This window comes from Mauremys mutica, chromosome 14 (assembly GCF_020497125.1).
Source record: "Mauremys mutica isolate MM-2020 ecotype Southern chromosome 14, ASM2049712v1, whole genome shotgun sequence".
In the NCBI taxonomy this organism is placed as follows: Eukaryota; Metazoa; Chordata; order Testudines; family Geoemydidae; genus Mauremys; species Mauremys mutica.
In genome coordinates, this window is record NC_059085.1 from 16762540 (window position 1) to 16777899 (window position 15360).

Genomic DNA, 15360 nt, shown 5'->3' on the forward strand with positions numbered 1-15360 from the left:
TATATCATTAGCTCTTTACTTTTTAATGAATGTAATCCCACAGCTCCCACAGTAAGCACACTACACAATCTGTCCCCAGAAATTATCTCCCTCTGTCCTTTTATAAAAACCCTCTGACAAACAAACAACTGATCCATACTTGACACATGTATCCATGTAACTAACACAATTTGCCAAAGGGCAAAAAAACTCTAAGCTCTATTTATTTGCCTTGTTGCTGAGTAACCTCAATGCTGACGACTAAAGTCAAGCAGTGAGCTATAAGAAGATGGCATGCGTCTCCTAAACTCACCCCCACTGCAAGCAATGGAGCTGCCATTTTGCTATTCAGCTTTAATTTCCCTGTCTCACAGCCTCATAAGTAAATAAAGACTGACTTCGTGTCAGAAATAGCAGTATTTAACTGTAGAGTTTAAAAAGTATGGTAATTAAGAGTGCCACAAGTCACAGGTGTGTACAATCCTAACAGATTGTAGGGTTTGTCTTTTTGAACCTCTCAGCACGTTTAGAAACTGGAGGCAAACAACAAAAGGTGTTAATAGCTTTATGGGGAGCACCATGCTGATAGATTACCCATTATGGTTACCCACTCACAGTGAAATAGCAAATAGGTTTGATCAATTAGATTTTAATGTAAAGTGGGGTTTGAAAAAACAGCAATGAGCAGAGAGACCTTTTGTTGCTAATGTGTCTGGGAAAAAAAGCGCTTAATTGAGGTCATAATAATATTAGTAGTTATCACCATCAATAATTTACCCTTATTTATTACTACATGGTAAAGTCCTGTCAAACAGGAATGGTCCCGGCTTTGTTATACATGTTAACATGAAGCTAGCTGTAGGATGATTGGTATATATTTCACCAGCTGCTCAAGACTGCGGGATAGCAAGAACTAATGATATTCTTTCTTGGGTCTTGCATTACACAACAGTTAATTTGCAGTATGCAGAAATATGTTACAAATACAATCGTCCTGCATAAAGTATGTGTAATAAAAAAGCATTATATCTGAAACAGTGACTGACTAATCTTGCCTGAACTATCTATCATAAGGAAAACCGTTTCAATTCCTGCATGATTTAGTTCCCCTACAGCAGGAGTAACATAAATTCTGTCGCTTCACACAGTTCCAATCACCTGTGATTAGTTATCTTAAAAAAAAAAAATCTAAATGAACATATAATTGTACAATTATAGATGCTAACTCCAGTGTTAAAATTTAAAATGTATTCGTCTCATAAAATGCCCCATTAATCTTTGTGTCTTAAAGGACATAGCTGTCCTGTAATGAGGCAAATGTAGGAAATATGTGTGTGATTATGGGTGGGAGATTTTTAGTATTATTTTGTTCTGAGAATAATTTCATTCCCCTAAAATATGTTTACCAAACTGGTCAGTGACAGAGTCCATTATAATTCACCGGCCATTAATTATGGAGCTAAACAAATCCCTTCAAAACAGGTTTTCTTATAACCTATGTTCATGAATTTATAGAACCAACTTCTGTAGGTGAGAGTGACAAGCTTTTGAGCTTACACAGCACTCTTCAGAACCTGAAGATGAGCTCTTTATAAGCTCAGAAGCTTGTCACTGTCACTAACAGAAATTGGTCCAATAAAAGATATTACCTCCCCCACCTCGTCTCTCTAATATCCTAGGACCATCAGGGCTACAACACTGCATGTATTTGTGGATTTGTAACATCCATATAATTACTGACTGGATCTGTACCAGAAAGGTTGGGCTGGAATAGTCATCCAGCCCTGTTTGTTAATGACTGCTATTTCCACTGCTCTGATTACAGGAAATGTTTTATTGAAAAAAATACAGCACACATGTAAAAAAACTAGCTGACTGGAGACGGTCAAGTGATGGCATTAGCCATTGTAGCATTTGGTGATGACAGTAAGGAAGCCCAACTTTGGGGGTGGAGTAAGTATCCTGGGTTGCAGACCAGTGGAGGGTATGCGCATGGAAGGAGGTGATGGATTCTGTCTATAAGCAGGAGGGAGCCAGCAGCTCCCTTGGAGAGCTAATCCACTTGGCAGCATTGAGATGGCTTCTTGAAGGAGCTAAAGTAGAAAGACACAATGGCATGTGAGGCATTAAAATGGAGGAATTAAACCTGTTAAATTGCACAGAGGGATTCTTAACTTTAGCTCTTTGGCAACATGATGTTTTCTCCTTCAGATGTTCCATGTACATTCATTCCCCTGATCAAGCTTCTGTAATTATGGAGACCAATTCCTAGAGATATTCACACTGCTAAGAAGTGTCTATAAAATGATAAAAAGAATGTCACTCAAGTTAGCCTGTCCTTCCCCTCCCCCACAGTCTTCCCTATTCAGTAGCCTTTTTGGTTGTGTAACTGAAATGCACATCTGGATTCATTGAATAAAACCCTTTGAGTTTGGAGATGCAACAGCTCAGGGCAAGCCTTCATTTGGAATTGGCTCTGTGGACCTTCCCAATGAAATCTGAATGAGAAAGGCAAAGATGCATGCCATTTAAAATGTTCAAAATTATTTTAAACTGCGGACCATTATTGTTTGCCCTGAAGCTTTAAGGAGACGTGCATTTTCCTTATTCCTTCCATGAAACACAAGTTATCCTGAGGCTCAACAAACTGACATGTGGTTCATGACAATAATAGGGCATCACTCAGCCAGTTTGTAGAGAACTGCCAGAACAGACTCTTCTGACTACAGTAGCTAGTGGGGGTTTTTTTTAGTGACATTTTAAAAGTTATTAGAGTATTAATTCTGCTCTTTAATGAATAATGCTTTTTTAAATTACTGGTCTGGTATTAACATAAGTTTACTACTTAGTGCAAGTGTCTTTTTTTCCCCATTTTACTATCCATTACTTCATTAAATCGACACTGAAAAAGACTCGTCTTGCCAAATTTCTCACTGCACGTTCAACTGTTTGCCCATGACAGTATTTGAATGCGCTTATTATTTCTAGTAAAGCCCTTATCATTTTCACTGTGAAATTTAAATCACCCTGATCCAACTCTTCTTAGCTAAAGTCAGCTTTATCAGCCACAAGAGATGTGGGATTTTAAAAAGATCTGGGTAAAGTCACATTGTTTGGATAAACTCGTTCAGGGGGTTCAGCAAATCAAAGCTGAAATAGATATGTATTCCAAAGAGGCTATAGGCTACTTGAAAACAAAGAAGTTAAAGCATAATTTTAAAAAATAGTTAATGGTATCAGTCTTTTTAATGAGAACATCCGCAATCCATGTTTTGAATTGATATTTTTAGCCTGCTATACTAATTCAGGTGAAATTTATAAAAACCATAGAATTGTTTACACAGGAGTAAAATGGTTCAATAAAATCTTCTTTGCCACATTGTCTGGTCAGTGTTGTGCTATCGAAAATGTTAATGGTTGCATTTATGCATTATCCCGTGATTTAAGTAACTGTGTATCATGTATATTTAAAATCATCTCTCTGTAGTTTTAATTATCTCAGTCTGCAGGGACAAAAAGCAGCTCCCAAGCCTGAGACCAAAATGAAAGTGCTGCATGCTGACAGCTAAGATGTCTGTCCTAGCTTGTTGAGATTTCCTGTAAAATTTGCATTGAAAAGGCAGCTTTAAATATACTTAAAATAAAAAGAGCATTTGCATCTAATTTGCTACACTTGCAGTATTAAAGTTTTATCTGAATAAAGACATGTCAAATGGATTTATATAGTTAAGCTGATAGCTTTTAACGTCAACATAGTAACATCAGCTAAATTCAACAAAGTAATGGCAGCAGCTAATGGCATTTATTAGTTTATCATCATTTACTTAAAAACCATAACACAGATCATTTTATTTTCACATTACTGTTTGTGATTCTTTGAATCAGTTTGTATTGATTTCACAAACTATGGAAGAAACTGACATTTATCTAACAATGTTTTCCAAGCTATCAGTGTTGGCTTTAGCGAGAGCATAGGAAGCAAAAGAACTCTTACCACGCAGTGGTCTATGGTAGAAACACCATATGCAAAAAACATGTTTGGCAACCATTTTAGAATAGGATGGTTGCTAGCACAGGCCCCGATCCTGCAAGCTAATCTACCTTCATGAAACAGGTTTGGGACTTCTGCCGTGATTTGCTTGTCCAGTGAGGACTGGGCTTTTTTATTACTGTTAGCCTATACTATAAACTACTCTCTACATAATCTAGGACTTGATCCTAGAAAATGCTGAGGACTCTGTCTCTGATCCAGCAAAGGACTGAAACCCTTGGTTAATTTTAGGTATTCTTTTTATTATGCAGATAAATCGTATATAGCGCTTTTAATCTGTAGCTCTCAAACTGTTTTACAAAGTAGGCCAGTATCACTATCTCCATTTTTACAGATGGGAAAACTGAGGCATAGAAGAGGAAATGACTCCAGCAGGTCTGTGTAGTACAGTATGGATGCACTAACATGGTTGTGAGACCAGATCCAGCAAGTGTAAACCCAGATTCACAGTACAGTGTGGATGATCAAGTATGGTCTCGGAACCATCGAGTCCATAAGCACGGGTCCCACAGACCTAGGTTCACAATGCAGTGTAGATATACCCTGTGTGGAGAGGTGTGATAAATAAAGGGGTGGGGTAGCTCGCTTTGATGGACACCCAGTCAGCCAGTTAGCTGTAAAATCCCTCGTTAGCTGTTTTCTACTTAGTTTACCTGTAAAGAGTTAAAAAGTCCCCCAGGTAAAGGAGAAAAAAGTGAGCACCTGACCAAAAGAGCCAATGAGAAGGTGAGAATTTTTAAAAATTGGGAAATAAACTTTCCCTTTGGCTGTTCTCTCTGGGCTGCAGGGACACGGAGCAGCAATGCTATAAGCAGGAAAGCTGTGAAAGGTTTGAACCAGGTATGAAAAATTAGCTTCCATACCTAGAAGGAATCACTGGGACAGGGAATGTTTAGATAAACACAGTCAGGTTTATTTCTTTATTTTGGCTTGTGGATCTCTGTGCTAACCCCAGATGCTTTTGTTTGCTTGAACCTTTAAGCTGAACACCCAAGTAAGCTATTTTGGGTGCTTAATTTTTGGAATTGCTCTTTTAAAATCTAGCAAAAGCCTAAGTTCCAGATGTATTTTCTTTCTTTTTGTTTTTAATAAAATTTACCTTTTTTAAGAACAGGATTTGGATTCTTGTGTCCTAAGAGGTTTGTGCCTATGCTGTTTGATTAGCTGGTGGCAACAGCTAATTTCCTTTATCTTCTTCTCAGCTCTTCCCCGGGTGCAGGTGGGGGTGAAAGGGCTTGAGGGTACCCCACAGGAAGGAATTCCCAAGTGTTCCTTCCTGAGTTCAAAGGGGTTTTTTTTGTTTTGTTTTTGCATTTGGGTGGTGGCAGCGTTTACCAAGCCAAGGTCAGAGAAAAGCTGTAACCTTGGGAGTTTAATACAAGCCTGGAATGGCAAGCATTAATTTTTAGAATCCTTGTGGGCCCCCACCTTTTCTACTCGAAGTGGCAGAATGTGGAACCTGCCTTGACACAAGGTGAACAGAGCACTGAATTAGAAGTCAGGAGGTTTTGAGGTCTATTCATAGTTCGTCTCTCTGAACCCTGTAAAATTGCATTGCCATCACCATAATATCCAGCCCCCTACACAGTATCTAGAATTATGCAAACATTTTGAGCCTGCCCACTAATGGTGTCACAACTCTGCTAGTTTATAACTATGTTGAAAATGGTTTCAAACACATTTTCAGGACATGAGACTTGTTCCTGCTGAAGTATATGGAAGCTCTTCAATGGAAGTAGGAGCAAACCTAGGCATGGTGATGGCCTAGACCTAAATCTTAGGTTGACTTAGCTACTTCTGTAGAGTGTGAAAAATCCACACACTTGAGACATAATTAAGCCAACCTAATCCCTGGTATAAAGCCTGCTAGGTCAACAGAAGAATTCTCCCATCATTTAGAGGGATGGATTTACCCTTTCAATCTTTGTAGCTAGTGTCTACACGACAGCACTACAGTAGTTTAGCTGCAGTTGGGCTGCTGTGGCACTTGTGTAGACGTTACCCTTATTTTCTGGTTTAGGGTTTTTTTTTTCCAGAACTGTATATGTAGATGGGTGGCAGGGTTTGAACTAATTTGTTAATTAGGGTCCCATGTTTTAGTCCCATGATTTAAGCCTTCATCTTCTAAGAGACCAGCACCTTTTTTATTCACAAGAAAAGTGACCATTATATGCCAAAGATAAGTGTGGTAAGAATTTTATTAAATGAATATAGATCACACTTAGCTCATGCAATTTTAGTTCTCCCATGTCAAAGGGCTTTGTACTATGGTGTCCTCACTCTGAACTCTGTCTTCTATTTCAACGCACATTTGTAATCCACTCTCCCGCTATAGCATGCATAAGGATGAAGTGTACAAAATCCCTGGTTCACAAGAACAGCCTGATGCAGCTGGAGCAATGGATTTCCGAGCGCACAGCCATCCTTCTTTACCCACAACACAGCTGGTCAACTTTCTTTTGTGTGTCACTGCAGATCCTGACAAAAGAGGGTCAGAGTTAGTGCGCACATTTTTTGGTTTTCATGTTGAGCCCAAATCTGATCTCATTCAAGTAAATGGAAAGGTTGCTCTTGATTTTAACAGGAGCCATATTGGGCCCTTTGTGTTTAAAAATGTGTACTCCTGGGGGGAAAAAATCTCTATGGAAGAAAATGATGAGAATAAATGTTACTTATTTATAGATGTAGACCCTTTTTTCCTAGAGCTTAGGGTGCATGCATATAATTTAACAAAAACACATGCAAATCTGACTGTTGTCAGAAAAAGAACAATCCCTTACATTCCCCGCAGTAGCACATCAAAGTAAAAGCTGTTGTGTGAAGCCAGCAAACTCATACCTTTTGGACTAGTGGGGAAGCAATTTCCAGAGTCAAAAGCCCTCCTACTGAGAATATCATGCCACCAGTACTCTGAAACTTAAATCTAGAGTCTGTCTGTTAGCTGTATTTAGCACTGCAGTTGACTACAGCTTTCAACTTCTGTGGTGGCTTATGGGAACAGAGGTGTCCTGTAGGTAACCAGAAACAAAGCCACAGAAATAAAAGTCAACATTTTGAATTGCACCTAAATGCAAATAGAAAGCCAGTACAGCTGCTGAAAAACTGGTGTAATGTGTTCCTATCAGCTAGTCCTGCCTAAGAAGCAGCCCTTCTCTTACTGCACTAGCTGTCGCTTCCATATGGATTTCAAGTGCACCCCTGAGTAATTTAGTCTTACCTGGAAGTCACCAGTGCACGGATTACTGTAGGGAGGTCCCTATCAATGGGAGATTGGAAAAATTATTCTTGGCCACTCGTGTTACCTGAGACATGTGAAGCAAAGTGATCAAGTTAGGGTCATATCTTACTAGCTTGATCTTTCTTTTTTATGAAGACTTTATCTTTTAATTTCCAGCCCCTTTTATCCCACACATCTCCCTCACCCCCCGCTCCCAGCCCTTCCCAATGGGTGACAGACATATCTTGCTAACGCTCGGTTTTCCTTCTTCCCCCATAAATGCTGCTCCTGTTCTCAACAAGAATGAAACAGCACCACTGCTGGTATCTGTACTGCAGCAGGCATGATGTCAACAGTGCCAGATGTTCCGCTCGTGTGAATAAATATAGCTTCATCTACTTCAACAGAGTTATGGTGCTTTTCATCAGATTAGGCTCTGGCCCTTCATATTTAAAAATAAGAATAATAATGTGCTGGGCTAAAACCCACCATGTCAAGCTTCATTGCGAAGCAAGTGCTACATTAGCACTGAGCATGAAAATCCCAGCATCTAGTTTAAATGATCTTCAAGATTTTGTGCAGTACAAAAGAAGTGGCAAATCTGTCATAAATACAACTGAAGGTGATTAATAACTAAACACCAGGCATTTCACAACATCCCCCCCTCCCCTTGAAGAATAAAGTCTATTCATTAGCCAGGCAGGAGGAGATTCAGTTTAGCATTGTATTTTGACTGGGAGACAGAAGATTGAGGAAAGGCAAAGGGTTTTTGTCCTTGAGACAGCCCAGGCTACAAAAGAAAAGATGGATATGGATAAATGCATAAAATATACAGAGTAGAAATGGAAATGGCTATGAACAAATCATCATGGTTCTTTCCAACCCATATTTTTAATAAGGATTGAATAGTGATTGTTGCAGGCAATCTTTTATAGCCCCTGCACACTGGCAGCAGGAAGAGCCTGTGATGGCTATTTGCTTTCCGGTATCTCAGCTGCCAGCTAGAGACAGTGGAGTTTGAAGTGAAGTCTTCCCCCTCACTCTGCAATCTCATGCAGTGGGTGTACAGCACATTGTAATTCTGAGAAGGCATCAGAGCTCAGCTGCCTGAATAGATTGTTATGACTTGAACTCTACAGTCACAGTGAAGATTCCTCAAAGCAAACCCTAAGCACGTTCTCCAAGTACATTTCCCACGTCTCTTCTTGTACGCATACATTCCTCGGGTTTCTTTTTGTACATGGGAGTTTCCCAAGCATACTGGCAGTAGGTTTAGGCTTGGAGAAGGCCCTGAGACATTACAAATACCTTTATAGTCATATTTCCTTTCGAACTGACTAGGAACATGGGAAGATGCTAATATCTTCTAACTTACACCAGTGTGCCCTAATGAGACTAATACCCAAAATCGTTAGAAATATCCCTGTGTACTGGGAAGAAAGCAAGAATTAGTCAGAAGGGCAGGTGACTTTACAAGCATTATCAACTTGCTTCCTAAGAAGCAAGAAGTGTTTGAACTGTAAGCTTCCATTCCTTTTCCTTTCTGAAGTTTTTACTGCGGTTGCAATTGTGTTTTGGCAAAAATAAATGTTACCTGCTAAGGATGGCATCTCTAGACAGAATTTCTGCTACAGTGAAGCTGTGATACAGTGGATACAATGCTGTACTTCAATAATCAATAAAATTACTATTCCATTACTGAAGTATTTAACAAAAACAGGTGCCTGGAACACTTCACTTTGAGAGCCATTATCATCGAGCAAAAAAGTCAGAGACCGTAAGAACAATAGAAAGAAGAGAGCCAGTAGGTTATGCTGTGTTTATTAAGATAACTAATTCAATTAGTTTTGACACACTGATTGTATGTGGGTGGAGGATCTAGAAGTTCTTTGCTTTTCTTGCACTTACCTTAAAAAAATATTTGTCCATATCTTCCTCATAAGAAAAGTAAATAAGGCCCCAGTTCTTCTCTCAGCCCTGGTCTACACACAGCCCCGGGGTCGAACTAGGGTACGCGAATTCAGCTACGTGAATAACGTAGCTGAATTCGAACTACCCTAGTTCGAATGACTTACCCGTCCAGACGCCGCGGAAGCGAACTCCGCGGCTCCAAGGTCGACTCCGCCAACTCCTCCTGCCGCGGTGGAGTACCGGAGTCGACCGTGGCGCTTCCGGAGTTCGAACTATCGCGTCTAGATCAGACGCGATAGTTCGAACTCCGAGAAGTCGAACTCGCCGCGTCGACCCGTGCGGTAAGTATAAACGTACCCTCAGTGACGTCAGTGGCAAAGCTCCCATTGACTTTAAAAGGAGCGGGATTGGTTCTTACCTCTCTTTCATATCTATCTTATTGAAAGTATATTTATCCCCCTTTTGGAATCAAATCTATACCAAAGCAGCTAATAAAAGATTAGATTTGTGAAGAAATAAAGTAATTAAGCAACAAGTTGTATGTACACCTGAGCAGACATGTTATCAAGTGCACAGATAGGAAGACTGAAAATTAAATAATAATTAGCAGTATTAACATACACATTTACTGACTCATAATCTCCATCTAAACTTTGTGGTAGCAACAGAAATCTCTTGGCATCCGCTGCTAGCCAGTGAGACCTAATACATATAAGGAAATATGTTCTGTTTTCTCATTGATGTCCACCCATAGCTTACATTAATTTTCATACATGTATTTATGAAATGGTAGGTCCCCATAAAGATGGGATATTACATTTGAATACCAGGGAATTGGGTCCTGAAAAGCTGTTTTACTTTCTTAGTACGGTGATTAGTGATATCTTGAAAAAGTATCCTTAATTATCAGTCTTTCGTAACTGTGGTTTATATCTTATAGTCTAGTGTCAAGATAATAAATATTAACATTATCCCACAGGATGTTTTCCAAATTATATAGTATAAAATATAATCACTTTGTCCTCTGCTGAAACTCTTTAATGTGGAAGCAGGAGCCATCGAGATGACTGGAACATAATACGCTGCACAACACGATGGGGAGGAGAAATGTTGGCCGATTGGATGAACCTTTAAACTTACAGCAAAAAAGGGGCTATGGGATCTTTACAGCCTAATCTGAAAACATACACATACAACTATGCACAAAACAGAACGCCATTTACACGTGCAATTATATGCACAAAGTAGTTGGTCAACTGCACATGTATAACCAGTTCTGTGCACGTGACAGTAATTTTGTGCACAGATTAGTAATGCACATTTCTAATGTCCATGCAAATAAGACAAGAACTTACTTTTTAAGAGCCAAAAGACTACTCCTTCCCCACTAGCACAAAGTATGGAATGCAACCCCAGAAAAATCAAGGGCTGAGTCAGCCCAGCAATTATGTTTACAGCGTGTCTTGGCATTTCCAACCTGATGTTTAGACAACAAAGCTATCCGCTCTCTGGAAACTGGGGAGGACTAAATGATTTCATTTGTGGTTTATTTTAGTTTAAAATTATTTCCCCTTGTAAATAAATATCTATCATTTAAAATAATACAATCACACTAAAACAGCTATTTTGGGTAAGATTTTCAAAAGTGCTCAGTGTTGACCTAAATCTGCTTCCACAGAAGTCAGCTGCAAAACTCTCATTGGCTTTGATGGAAGCAGAGTGTGGCCAATGTTGTGTGTTTTTGAAAATCTCACCTTTTCTTTTCTACACGGAGCAAGCCATTAGATTCAAAACCAGAAAAAAAAAAAGCCTCTTTCCGAAAGCCTCATACTGTGCCCCATTCAGTTTATAGTTAGCCGTGCTAAACACTTTTCCATGGGAAACATGCTCTTTACAGACCAGAAACGAACTCCTCCGTCTTTAAGTAGCAAAATAGAAGCAAAGCTGTGACAGCCAATTGCTTAGGGCCTGATCCTGATCCTGAGGAGTGAGTGCCCTTCAATACCATGACTCCAATAGTACTGAAGGAGATCAGCACCACCTCCCCTGTATACTGCAGGTATAGGCCCTTTCAGAGCAATGGGAGAATACAGTGTATTGTGTTAAATTCCCTCTTTAAGATGTACTGTACAGGTCATAAATTATTCTTTTTAATAAAAAAGAAATAAATTTACTGTTGAGTGCAGTTTCTGACCACTGCTGCTCCTTTGCTAAAGCCCCAGGGCTTCACGGGAGACAGCCTGATGGAATTCCAGTTCACAGCTTAATTTTCCTCCTGATAAAAGAGACAAAAAGTTCCTTTCAGTAAAAATAAAATTTAATATGGTCAGCAAAATTGATCTATTACGACCTTCAACCTTAGCTTAATTGTTCACAAAGGGCTAGTGGTACCACTGGAAGGTAAATGACTTATACAGAGCCTTGTAGCTCATAGAGCTCGGGAGGAGGGGGGCAGAAACGTGACAGATAATCAAAACTTTTCACATGAACCATAGCGAGGGTGGTTCTACAGAGCTCACCAAGACTTTTGGAGCCCTCTGCAGTGCCCCTAATAACTCCTTGGAACGAGACATGTTTACACTCAACCTGTCCGCTGGTATGGACTCAAACACCTAACAGCAACGCTGCCAAAGGACAGGGACGTTTGGGAAATTACAAGGATCTTGTTCTTGGATTTCTCTGGAGCCATTTGTGCTCCCAGGTCTGTGCACATGCAGGTCTTTGCCTTCAGCTGAGCGGGGAACTGCTGGGATAGGGGTGGAGACAGACTTTAAGGAGTCCATGCAGGGGATCCGCAAGCTCGGAGCATGACAGAGCCCTGTTCTGCTCGGGGTGGGGGGGCGGGTTCTTCACCTCTCCAACTGTCAGGATTTCAGTGAGGCTGCTGGATCTGCCAGTACAGACTGGCCATTGCCAATTGCCTCTTATTTGGCTGGAACACAGAAGCAAGATCTGGCCCATACTTTTTTTTTTTTTTAATGTTACTCAAATCCATTTTGAATCCCTTTGTACAGAAGCTTGTGTGTCAGTTCACCCAACAGGCTAGTTATTGGACCTGATTCTCTTCTCCAGTACACCGCTGTGTATCAAGACTTATTCGGTTGAAGTCAGTGGAGTTATTCCAGTCTGAGTGGATAGTAAGGCCAATTATCTTTAGAGACCATACTCTTATGTTTAGGGACAGGACTTTACTCCCCCTCTCCCCCCCATTTCATGTGTATGAGCAGGGTAGGTAGTGAGATACTGTAATTAGGAGGGTCGTACCATTTGTAAATTGATGACTTTTAGCCCTGTCTTTATTTTGTTGGACCAAGGTAGTGCAATCCCTTGACTATCCCAGAGTGTGGCCACGACTGGGGCTTGGATGAGTGATACCTGACTAAAGAGGTGAGTGGGTGAGAAGAACAGATTAAGGATGATATGGCCCCTTTAGCTGACATGGGATGTCCACCTTTCAGAGTTAAATCACACAGCCCAGGGCCTGCTTGTATCCCTAGCTGCCTTTGCATGTCCAGTAAACAGCAGCAGCTAAGAGTGCTTTTTTTCAATCTTCATCTAGCTAGAGACTGTGACCTTCCTTTTGGGTATGAATCTCACTACCATCGTCCAAGCCTTTTGTTAACTGCACACTGGATTCCTTCACCGTGGTCTATTTGGGTCTAACACTGATAGTTCAGCTACAGTGAAGAATGCAGTATGTCTGGGTAGAGTTAGCTCACATGGGCTCTCTCTGTCAGTCCATCCCCCATGACACCCTCTGCACTGCTGTGCACAATGCCAGCACAGAAACCCTCCGCCACACCTTTCTGGAGTGCACAGTGGGTGCAAAGATCCCCCATGTAGTCACACTGCTGCAGCATCCAAAATCCCAGATTGAGCAGCAACACCATGGAGTTAAATAAATAGCGTGCAAGCTATTTATTCTGGGTTAAATTCAGAAGAGGACACAGGGCCCACACAAGGTATCCACAGCCTAAGCCCTTTGAACAACATCCTACACCAGTTAAAGTTAATGAGATGATTTCACTGGGAGAAGACTTGGGCCTGCAATACTAGGTTTAAGTGATGCATGGGCAGGTCCTCTGCCGTGCGGTGAATTTCACCCTTTTCGAACACAGTCATGTTTTGTTCCTTTTTGTTTCCTTTTGCTCTAAACTTCCCTTTCTCCTCTTCTTTATTCCCCACCACTTATTATAATTTTTCTCTCCACTGTCTCGTTTTTTCTTTTCTTTTAGACAAAAAAAGGTGACAGGTGGGATTTTCAGAAGCTTTGGTTGAACTCTGCCCCCATTGAAATCAATAGGCGTTTTACCCATCGGTGGGGAAAATCTCATACTACATATTTGAAATAATTACTTAGCGGTCATTCTAGCTGTCCTACTTTTCACTGCTGCTATTCTGGGATTTTTGTCAGAGCTTGCCGTCCGATTACTTCACTTGGATTATCAAATTGATAAAATTATATACATAAATGAAAATACCATTAGTATTAAAAATACAGATAGCTCTTTGCATGTCTTTCTCTAAATATATACAGCTTGCTCAAGAGATGAATTAACAATGCACTTGCATCCAAATGGCTATAAATCATTAGGAGGATGTACTGATAAGGAGTGTGCTAACGGCCACTTCAGCCACCTCCTCCCCCGATTCAGTGCATAGTGCAGATACACCAGAATGCTCTCCTAATGGATACATTTGATACTAGCAATAGCAACAGCAGCAAATAATTGTTATTTGCTCTTGCAGTCTGTTTATTGGTGGGCTAGCACAAGTTGATACGAGTTCAGCAAGCAAAAAGAACCAAAGGTATATTTACTAGGAGAGGATGAGAGACAGTTTCCGTCTTGTGGTTGGTGTTGCGGTAACCCAAAGTTTCCCTCTGTCCCCAAGTCAGGAAGAACAGATTCTCCTCTGAATGGCTCAGAATTACTTCCTGAGCAAGGGAGGAGCCACATCCTGTGTGTATGTTGAGGAATGTTCACTCACCCAGGCAGGGCAGTAACTCTGTTACAGAGTATTAACAGAGCTATTTTGTGTGGCTTTTTGTCACTCAACAATATGTGGTGCAAACACAACCTGCCTCTGTGGAGTAAAAGAGAGTTTAGCTATGAAAAGCTTGCAAACATCAGGGGAAGAACATTTCTTTTGTGAGCTGACGTCCGTGGCTAAATCTAGCAAAAATTGCTAGTCTCTTCCTAAATCTGGTATGTCAGACTGTAGTCAACTTCATATTGTTTGTCTCAATGTTCACTGATAGCCACTACCAAAGCCTTAGGAAATTCAAATTTTATTCCCCTAAATATTTTTAAAACTGAGGCTATTCTAGTCAGAACCCCGAGGCAATTGTCTGGTCAAATGTCAGACTCTGTATTGTATTTGAATGAAATAGCTGTGTCTATGAAAACTCTAGTTTTGGAACCATATTTGACTCCAATTTGAGCTTCTCGGATTATATTCAGTTGTCTTTCCTTCCTCCCCAATTTGGAAGATATTTCAGTTCCATTTCACTCCTTTGATCTGCTGAAAATCTCTCTCACACCCAGGATTTGAACATCAAACAAATTGTTGGGGGCGGGGGTTTAAACAACTCATTCATTCTTTGAAGATTTTTCATTTCAGTGCTGTTTCTGGATTATCTTTGTTCTAGAATTCAGAACATTGTATCCTGTTTATTTTAGGCTGGCGGCAGCACAGTGCCTGTATTTTGGTGTCTTTCAACTAACTCCCAGTCTTGATCTGAATTTTAGCTCTTTGCTGCCATCGTGGCCTTCTGCTCCCTTTCATCTCTCTGAGGTTCTTGTTTTTTCCAGGTCATCACATTCCTCAGGGTAGGATTTGGCTCCCCTGTTTTCACACAAATTCAGTAGGACTGTTACCTGCTGCCGTAGTGGGCACCAAATACGCCTTTATATGCTAGTTTTGCCCTCCCCATTTTCACACGTTACCAACTTCCATTGTGCCGATTGAGTCTAGTGGCCATTTTGTTGCTCTTTCATTCCAATCACATCCCTACAGCACTTGCTACTTTTGCCAAATTTGAATCGACATTAAACATTTGTCTTTTAAAAAACCCACAACATATTTACACCGTTTAACGTTTCAATTAACGTTGGAGGTCGGACCTTTTGGCTGCCCAACTTGAGATACCTGGAATCTGATTTTCACAAGATCCCAAGCATCTAAAATCCCATTGCAGTGA

At 40.5% G+C, this 15360-nt stretch overlaps 1 long non-coding RNA gene across 1 annotated transcript in view; it reads left to right on the forward strand.

Moving 5' to 3' along the window:
- LOC123349565 overlaps positions 1-701 on the forward strand; it is an 81139-nt gene extending 80438 nt beyond the window's left edge. Inside the window, exon 3 of the long non-coding RNA XR_006573587.1 lies at positions 1-701. This exon is cut by the window's left edge and continues 1593 nt beyond it. This is a non-coding gene — a long non-coding RNA (uncharacterized LOC123349565).
- Positions 702-15360: the final 14659 nt, after the last annotated feature.